Here is a 9,792-nt window from a genome sequence, read left to right on the forward strand (position 1 = left end):
CGCATCATGTCTGAGGCGATGCTGGCACCATAGATGGAAGTGGTCTGTGTGAATTCACTCAAAACTGCTGGGTTCCCTTGAGGTCTGAGAACCAGCACTGTTTGTCCAGAAATGTCTCCTGAGGGCAGAGGGCAGTGTGTCCAGCTACTCTGGAATGATGAAATATCCCTTAAGAACAAGACCACTTGAAGCATGCTCTGTTTTTGTCCCCATAGGGAATATCTGCTTTTTGTTTCAGCATCACCAGTGGGGTTACATCCTCAAGAGCTGAGAAGAGGCTGGGCAGCGAGGATCCCACCTGTTACCCCTCCTTGATAAGATCCCCCTTGTAGTCATTCAGTTTCTCCTTCAGAGAACTGGTTCTCCACAGCCTTCTTATCTACAAGGAACCCACGGGATTACGTTCTCTCACCGGCAAAGCTGGGGGCAGCCTTGATCGTGGTGACTCGGTATGGAGACCCTGGGCAACGGTGTCTGTCAGCAGCATCCTTTGAGTACACCAAGAAAACATCCCCCACTAATGGGGCTGGCCATCCGAGAAGCACTATTTTATCACAGGACACATAGGAATTCTGGGGGCTGTGCTCTCTGCCTAGAACCAGGAAGGATGAAAATGAGTTTGGGAAGCCTTGATGACAGACAGCGATCTATGAGCCTTGGGCGGGCTCCCAGAGGGGATATGTGTCTGTGTTACAGGTATGTAGCCCAAGGTATGTAGCTGACATGGCCTGTGATCTCCAGTCATAAGGGCAGACGAAGGGAGGCACTAGATAGGACCTGCTCATCCCACCCCTCACCTTTTTGTAGGAAAGAAACATTAGGTGTTTCCCATGTGGGGTTGTGAGCTTTGACTCAAACCCGGGATCAGATCTCAGGTAGATTTGAAGCTGGCTTTGCCTACCCACGGGGCTTTACGAAATATCATCCTCTGGATTTCCTCTCAGAGGAGGGAGGGGACAGGTAGCAGCGCCTGAAAGGCTAGCACATGTGCCAGAGGCTTCCTGCTCATTGGCGGGGGGACCCCCGCATTGTGCCCAACACTCTAAAACCACAGAAAGGGGCACCAGTTTCCTCTCAGGCGACACCATGGAGGTTTTTCTGACAGAGCAGGTCTGGGCAGGTATGACATGTTTCATCTGCACTGTTGGTTTAGAGGCCAGTGAGCTGAGGGTTAGAGAAGCAGAAAGGAGAGAGCCAGGCCTGACCACTGAAATCCAGTTCCAGTGCCGGTCTCCAAGGAAGGCTTTCTGCTGCTCTCTGGGACTGTGCCAGCCAAGTGTGGGGAGAGAAGTGTCATTTCTGGAGACGGCCAGAGCCCACTCCCTACTGTTTGGGAGCAGCCAGCTGAACTCTGGTGTGTCCTTCTCATGGTGCTTTAACACAATGCCAATCAGCTCCACCCAAGTCCTGCTGGGAGATACAGCCAAAGGCCTAAAGCGTCCAGGGGCCTCCAGCTCTCCAGGTCCCACCAAAGCCCCAGGCCTCCCAGGCTCACTGCCCGAGGGTTGCTGCATCACCGATGGAGGTGGTCTGTGTGAATTTACGCAAAAACTGGTTGGTGCTTCTCAATTACTGTGCCTGAGTGCCCTTGAATTCTGAGAACCAGCACCGTTTACCCAGACACATCCAGACCTTGACACTGACTCTATCCCAAGCTGTTGCTCTCATTTCTCTGTCTCTGTGTTCTCCTTTTTGAGGACAGAAATAATGACGCCCTTTTCATTTTCCTGTGTCCCATGGCACTGGACACAGCATCTCTTTACAAAGTCAAGTCTCAGGAAATGTCTAGTAGGTGAACAGCTAAATGCATGCACGAGTAAGCGTGTTTATAAATATTTATGGAAGCCCTGATACCACTGACCAACTGAGATGGGGGGCTGAGCTACAGTATCTAATCCTACAGCCGACCGTGGGACATGGGGTACTGACACCCCATTCTTGGCAGTTTCTCTACCTGCTCACACACCAGGCCCTTTCCCACCACCTAATGTTACGATGAAATAGGGACATGAAGGCAGCCTTGGAAGATGAAAAGATGTCACAAACGGGGCCCCGTGGTGTGTGGGGTATGTAAGGAAGAGGAAGCTGGGCCTCGCCCCCACCTGCTGCTATGACCACCGGAGGTGTGGACCCGCACAGGTTTCCATGGATGGCCTTTGAACCTCTGCCTTTTCAGACCTTCACCTGGCAGGCGCCATGTCTTTCCTGCCCATCCGCTATCTCCCTGAGTGTGAGGCCTTCCCAGGCCCAAGACAGACGGTGGCGGTAGGTCCAGCCTCTCTATTCAGCAGCTTTGTTACTCCAGGAGTCAGTACAAAGGCATCTGAGCCCGAGGCAGCTCCTATCTCCTGCCATCTTCCCGCATGTGGTTCTGGGGATTCCCCTTGGAAGGTACTTGCCCACTAACTGCCTCTGGCTTCCATGTCTGTGGGACCAGCTGGCGGAGGGCACTTCCACCGGAAGCACTCCCCCAGGTTGGGGGAGCAACTCAATATCTCTCTTTGTCAGGAAAGGGTTTGAATATTATCCCTGCAAGTCTCAGTCTTAAATGAAATAGGGGTGTAGGAGTAATAGAAATGTGACAGAAAAATCTATTGAAAGGAGGACATTTACAACCAATCTCCCTCTGAGAGCTTCTGAGGATGAGTCTGTTTTCTGTGGGCTGGTCGGGTATACTAGTCATGGCAAAACTAGCTTCTGTAAAAAGCAAATCTTCCAACTCTCAGTACCATAACGAGAAGAGGTTCATTTCTTGCTCCTGTCAATCACAATCCTATTTGATGGGTAGCTTCCCAGGTGACGACTCATGGACACACAGACCACTTCCATCTATGGTGCCAGCATCGCCTCAGACAGGACGTGGTACAACTGAACAGATAACAACTTTCTTTATAGGCGAATGCGTCCCTATTTTCTGTACAGCGTGCGTCCATATACAACAGCAGTGTCCGTGGGGCACACGGGGGTGAGTGGATGGAGGGACTGCAGCCCTCCCACGTCCTGTTCTGCCCCCTAAGGTTCAAAGGAAGTAAACAGCCCCCGCCCCCATCTGTGACGTGTGTTGCCCATCCGTGGGCCTTAGTACACCTGCTGGGACGTTCTGGCACATACCATGATCTCCTTCACTCGATCTGGGAGTGTTTAGTAGAGATGGTAAGTGCTCTAGTTTCATCAGCAACACGCCTTCTTTTAGGATCTGACTCTTTTGATGGTGAGTCTTGGGGTGTTTCGGTTTTATGTTCAGCAGGTGAATTTTTCTGACCCCGCCACCCACCCCCAAATCTGGAATGCCTTCTGTAGAGAATCCTGTTTTGTTGTCTCCAAACCCCATCTTCAGGGCTGATGCACGCAGCTCACCAATGGCTCACAGCTGTGTCCGTTACTGGGCAGTGCCCTTGGCAGAGAAGCGCCTGGGCCAAGAATAAGGCCCTCCCTGGGGGGTCTCCTAGCCAGGGGCTGGCTAATGCAGTGATACAAGGGTCAGGCCCCCTTGCTTCAACTGGAAATCACTCTGGAAGTTCATCCCAGCTCTGGAAGCTTCCTGTGGGATTGTCTAAGGTCTCCATTACAGCCATATTCAGGGTCGCTTTGTCTCTTTTTCCAGTCCTTAGAGGTGTACGTCCGGAAGGTGTACACCCAAGGAAACTTCTGCTTGCAATTCTGTCACCAAATCTGCTTACAGGGAACCCAATGGAAGCCACGCTGTCTTTGAGGTCTCGTTAGCATTTCATGCCCTTCGTGTCATATACCTTTTACTGGATACAATGACCAGGTTTATATAAGCCACAGAGCACATTGTTAAAAGTTACTTGACAATGTGCAGACTAGCGATCTGCTAGAACTTCTGGGAAAAGGTAAGAATTCAAAAGACCAACCTGAGTTTCCCAGGAGGCAGAACCCAGAGAGACCAAAAGGTTGTCCGTCCTCCGCATCTGCTAGGATAAGTCACCTTTTCTGTCTCTTCCTCCATCCATCATATGACCAGGGGACCACCTGGTTGCTCAGCTCAGACTTTCCATGGTTCTACGTTTCTCTGTTTCTCTAAGGCAGTTTGCCTCAGAAACTCTCAAAGGACTTGTTAAAGCACAGATGGCCGGGCCCCACTCCTCCTGTTTCTCATTCTGTAGGTCAGGGGTGGGGCCTGAGAATGTGCATTGCTGACAGGTTCCAGGGCAGATGCTGGGTCCAGGCTTTGAGAATGGCAGCTGCAGTGGTGCCTAAGCGTTGCTTGTTCTTTCAGATGGAAAAAGAACCATTTCACAAATGATCATTCAAAGGCAGGCTGACTGGCGGTTATTTGAAAGAGTTAATTCAGCTTCTTATTTGCTTCGTGAGAAACTCTCTGTAAGGAAGAGCGATTCCAGCCCATTCAAGGCCTGATTATCTAAAACTAAATCTTGGGTTAAAAAGAGGTCACTTCCCCCCTCTCCCCAACCCGAGGAGACTACAAAGAATATAAACCAAATGGGTTTGGATTTACGGCAAGCCTCTGTAAGCAGGAGAAAAGAGAGAGGGAAGAAAGTGCCTTTTTGAGAGGGTCTTTCTTGAAAAAACGTTACCACCTGAACACGCTGTGGGATGCCGACAGGTCAGGCGCTGAGACTCTGGCCCCCAGGGATTCTGGGGAAAGTGCTGTAACCTTCCGAGGCGTGGTCCACGCCAGCAACACTCATCCATCCGCAGAGGGACGCACTGCTGGAAACGCTCTCCTTCCTCTGGCCCGAGGCCTCGCCACCCAGTCTGTTTTCACTGGACATCTTGGAGGTCTGAGAGCCCAGGCGTCGGGGCACTTCCTTCTGGCGAGTGCAGCGTCTGGGATGCTGAGCTCAGGTCTGCCAGTTCCCAGACACGCCACAGGCCATGACGTAGCTGCTGGCTTTGCCTGTTCTCACCAACTCTTTGGTGGGACAATGCCCTGGAACTGTCCTCTGGAAGCGCTTGGGGACTGCATGGGATCCGGAAAATCTTCAAATGAATCTTCCCTCCTTCCTCAAAGGCAGTCGACCCATCTTGAAAGCATCCGAGGATCACAGGAGTCTGAGGGACCTTCAAAGACCATCCAGTTCAGCTCTTTTCTCTTTAACAATGACAAACTCTGGTTCTGGGTAATGATGATAGCATTTTACAGTCGGCAAAGTGTAGCATGTGCTTCCATATATGTTACCCTTTTTCCTCACATGCTCCCTTGAATCCGTTAGAAAGCCCTGTTCACGCTTCCTCAAAACGATGTCCCATCGATTTGTCTGCTCTCCCCATCTTTCCTGCCCCCGTCATCCTTGCAGGGTCAGCCTCCAGACACGTTTCTTCTTGGGCACTCTTACTCCCCCACCCTCCATTTTCCACCACAGTGACCAGAATCACCTTTTAAAAATATAAATTGGTGGTGATTGCACAACACTGTGAATGTACTAAGTGCCACTGAAATGGTCACTTTTGGATGGTGAATTTCATGTGATATGAATGTCACCTCAATTAAAAAAAATGTGTGTGTGTAAAAATCAGAATATGTCATGCCCTAGCACAAAAACCCTTCAATGGTTTCCCATGGCACCTGGAATAAAATTCAGATTCTTCACCAGGAGAACAGTAGGCCTACCTGATGGGCCTTACCACCTTGCCTGCCTCATGTCCTGCCACTCATTAGCTCACCTGCTCTGTTCCCAGGTACGGTGACGCGCCTTCTGTCCAAGCACACTGAGCTAATTCCTAAGAACCTCTGTCCTCCCAGCTACCAGACGCTTCACCCAGACCCACCCAACCCAAAGGAGCCCCACTCAGTCAGTAGCAGCCCTTTTTCACCTTTTATTCGTATCACTACCTGACATAGCCTTGTTTGCCTGATGCCCACCTCACAAGAATATTTGTTCTTATATATAGACTTGTTTTAAGGGATTGGCTCCCCTGACTATGGAGGCTGGCTCACCAAAATTTGCAGTGGGGGCCAGCAGGCTGGAGACCCAGGAGAGCCAATGGTGCAGATAAAGTCTGGAGACAGTCTGCTGGGAGATCCCTTTACTAGAGAAGGCTGATGCTTTTGTTCTATTTGGGCCTTCAACTGATTGCATGAGGCCCACCCATGTCATGGAGCGAAATCTGCTTACTCAAAGTTCACCAATTTAAATGTTACTCACACTCCTAACCACCCTCCTCCAACCTCTCAAATTTTATGCTGGCCCATCAAATTAACCATCGGTATTTTCTAAGTGTTGGTTCACTGAATTATCTAATGTGAGCCTTGGAAATCCTGTGATGTAGGGATTACTAGCCCTACTTCATAGGTGTCTCTGGAGCAAGGATGTGAATTGATTAATTTAGGAACACAGACCTGGAAAGGGGCAGAGGAAAAGTGAAGCCCCCTCTTCCACCAAGTCTAGAGCTTGCTCAAACCATTTCCAGCTCACTTGGTGTGCTCTCCTGTGCTATACCAAGTAGGAGTGCATCCAGAGAGTGACGAATATTCTCAGCTCTTCTCTCTGGAAGTTCTTCCCTACATTTACACAAATCTTCCTGCGAGGGCAGTGGGCAAGAAGGAACAAGTGTAGTGCTTCTCTCTAGCACTCGATGTCCTTTTCTTTTTGAGTCTCTTGCCCACACCCTCTCTGCTTCAACCAAGACAATGAACAACACATGCCAGAGGAAAATGGATCCAGGCCCTCACTCTAGCCCACTACGAGCTAAAGGAGCCACCATTTAGCAGACACCTACTGTATGTCAGGCAACCTTAAAGAGGAGGTATTATAAATGCCATTGTGCCATTAAGAAAACGGAGGCTTGGAGGATACGTAACTTGCTAAAGTCACAACTTGTAACTAGCAAGACAGATTCAGATCTACTGTGACTCCAAAGTGACAGCCTTCTCACTATACCACAGGGCCTCATAAAAGAAGTCAAATCTGTGACTCAGTCCATCTGAACCCCTCACCACTCCTTTCTCGTCCTCACCAAATGGAAGCAGTGTAGTGTAGGGAACAAACGGGTCCTGCAGGGAGAAGCCCTGGGTCCCCTCCAGGCGGAACACGTCATTTGGTCTCTCTATTATTCTACAGTTTATTCGTGTATAAAATGAAGACAAAGGTACCACCATTAAGATGAGAAGACAGGATATCTGGATGCTCTCTGAGGACTAAAAATCACTGTACATGTTAGTTGGTATTGTTGTAATCTAGATACGTCACTTCTTTCCAGAGCTGAAGTAAACACATAACCTGCAGGAATCCTTTCTGATACAAACCCATTGAATCACCTGCTTGAATTGTACGCCTTGAGCATTAGCAAGTCCTGACGAGCTCATTTTCAAATAAATCCAGTGTGTGCTTTGTCTCCTCAAATGACGGTTCACCAGGCAGGGATTGAAGTTCCCATTTCTTTTCTCTTCTGTCTTGCTCAATGCAGAGGTCTTCGTTTAACAGGAGCTCCGAGTCCAGGTTCAAGGACTGACTCCAGAATGAGAATTTGTGGGAAAAGTCAAGAAGTCATTTTGCTGATGGAGAGTAAGACATTTGATGAAGACAAGTCTGGAGGATCCAGAAAGTGCAAATGAAGTTGGGAAGGGAGGTGGGTGCCCGGGCTGCTGATTTGCGAGGCGGTTAAGCTCCTTAAGCCAGTTTATTAATTTGTAACATGATTGCACTGAATCAGATTATTATCAGGTGATTATTTCCAGCTCAAAAATGTTATATCACCGACAAGAGGCTAATACTTTCTGAACCTACAAAGACTTCTTACAAATCAACAACCCCCCCCAAAACAAACAAACAAACAAACAAACAAACAAACAAACAACAGTAACCCAAAAGAGAGGGTGAAGAACATAAGCAGCGAGTCCACAGAAAAGAAAATACAGGGAACTTTTAAACAAAAAAGAGCAATGCAAGTTGACATGACAAAGAAATTCAATGTTTTCAATGATCAGATTGAAAATAATCAGAGTTCCATAACACATTGTGTTGCTAAGCATGTGAGGGAGCCAGTGCTTCCCCAAAGGAGTGGCAGTTTATGTTGGAATATCCTCTAGATAGGACCCTGATGATTCCTATTACAAGGAAAAGTCCCCATAGCCTTTGAGTGGCAGTTCTACTCCTAGGTATTTATCGTACAGTTTCACACACACACACACACACACACACACACGAGAAACCACCAGTGTAAAGAACACTCACTGTGGCATTGTTGTAGGACCAATAGATTTAAAACAACTTAAATGCCCATCTCTATATAGTTATTTAAGTAAATTATGGCATACGGTATTCCCACACAATGCAACCTTTAAAAAGAATAAGGCATCTCTACAAGTACGAACAAAGACAGATCTTCGAGGTTCATTGTTTAACGAAAAAAGAGAGGGGCACGATGGTGTATCCAGTGCCATTTAAATTATTAAACAAAAGGAATATATATGTTATAGAATCTGCATATTTCTTTTAACTTAGAAAGACTTTAGAACTTACAAAGCTGTAAAAATAAAAACCGTGTAAAGAACACCTATCCACACCCTTTACCCAGAGTCACCTATTATTAACATCTTACCCTGTTTGCTTTATCATTTATATATACATAGTTTTAGGGTTTCTGAAAGTATCATAAGAAACTTGCAACAATAGCTGCCTCCAGGGAGGGAGCTGAGCCACCAGAAGTGGGAGAGGAAGGTTTACTTCTGGTCCTGTGCCCTTTTGCCCCTTTTCAAGGTTGTATTCTATACCAAAAAAATTAAATTAAAACTTAAATGGGCATCTCTGCAAAAATTCTGAGGTCTGTACCTTTAATATCACCATCCCAGTGAAGGAAGTCAGGTACCTGAAAGGATGAAAGATGAAAAGTCAAAAGATACCAAACAGTGACCAAAAACTAAATAGCGAGGGGGGCTTGTCTTTATAGAAGTTTCCCAGCTGGTAAACAAAGTGATAAATTTCATCAGCATTTGCAACCCCCCTATTGTGTCAATGGATCAACAGCTGTTAACACCAAGAAGAATATTGATATTTACATGATCCCTGATGGAAGTACACCCCACTGCCTGTGAAGGACTCATGCCAAAAATAACTGGTCCTAAATTGGATGAGCTCGCAGATCCATCAATGAAAGGATACACAGGGATCAGAGGCACATGCTAAATGACATTGCCTGGCCCTAGGCAACAGTCACAAATGCAGAAAAACACTTACCCTCAGGCACACACAAAATTAGGACTAAGAAAGGGGAATTAACTATAAGTATAGAAAAGATTTTCCATGATGAACTATATAACACATGATGCTATGCTCATAATTTGAAAACCTCAGTGAAAGAGATGGTTGTTTTTTTTTGGAAAATACAGATAACCCAATTGACCCAAGAATTAGAAGAAAAACTGATGATTAACCCTAAGAAGGTGGTCTGGGCTCTGGGCCTTCTGCCCTCAGCTCCCCTTCACCCCCTTTCCCTGCCAGGCAGCGTCATTCCAGCTCCCGTGGCCGCTGGCTTCTCTGAGTGGTTCAGGCCGTGGGAGGTACTGGGAGGCAGGAAGAGGCTGGAGGGAGGGGGAGGAAAGCCACGGTTTTGTCCTGTCCTGCTTTGCCCCTCACAGAGTCTCCCACATGGGTTACCTCGTTTCTGTAGCGCAAGGTCCCCTCGGTTACACCAGCATGATTCCAGCTTCCACCTCTGACTTCTGCCTTTGGACTCCGGTAACTCCACCTCCTCCCCTTCTCCTGCCAGATTAGGGGGTCACAGGTGTTTCCTACTACCGTTAATTTCACTTGTTTGCCTTTTTGTCTCCTTCCATCACCTGTGGAATGAACTCCCCTCTTTTAAAAT

This window comes from Rhinolophus sinicus, linkage group LG14, assembly GCF_036562045.2.
Source record: "Rhinolophus sinicus isolate RSC01 linkage group LG14, ASM3656204v1, whole genome shotgun sequence".
Lineage (NCBI taxonomy): Eukaryota > Metazoa > Chordata > Mammalia > Chiroptera > Rhinolophidae > Rhinolophus > Rhinolophus sinicus.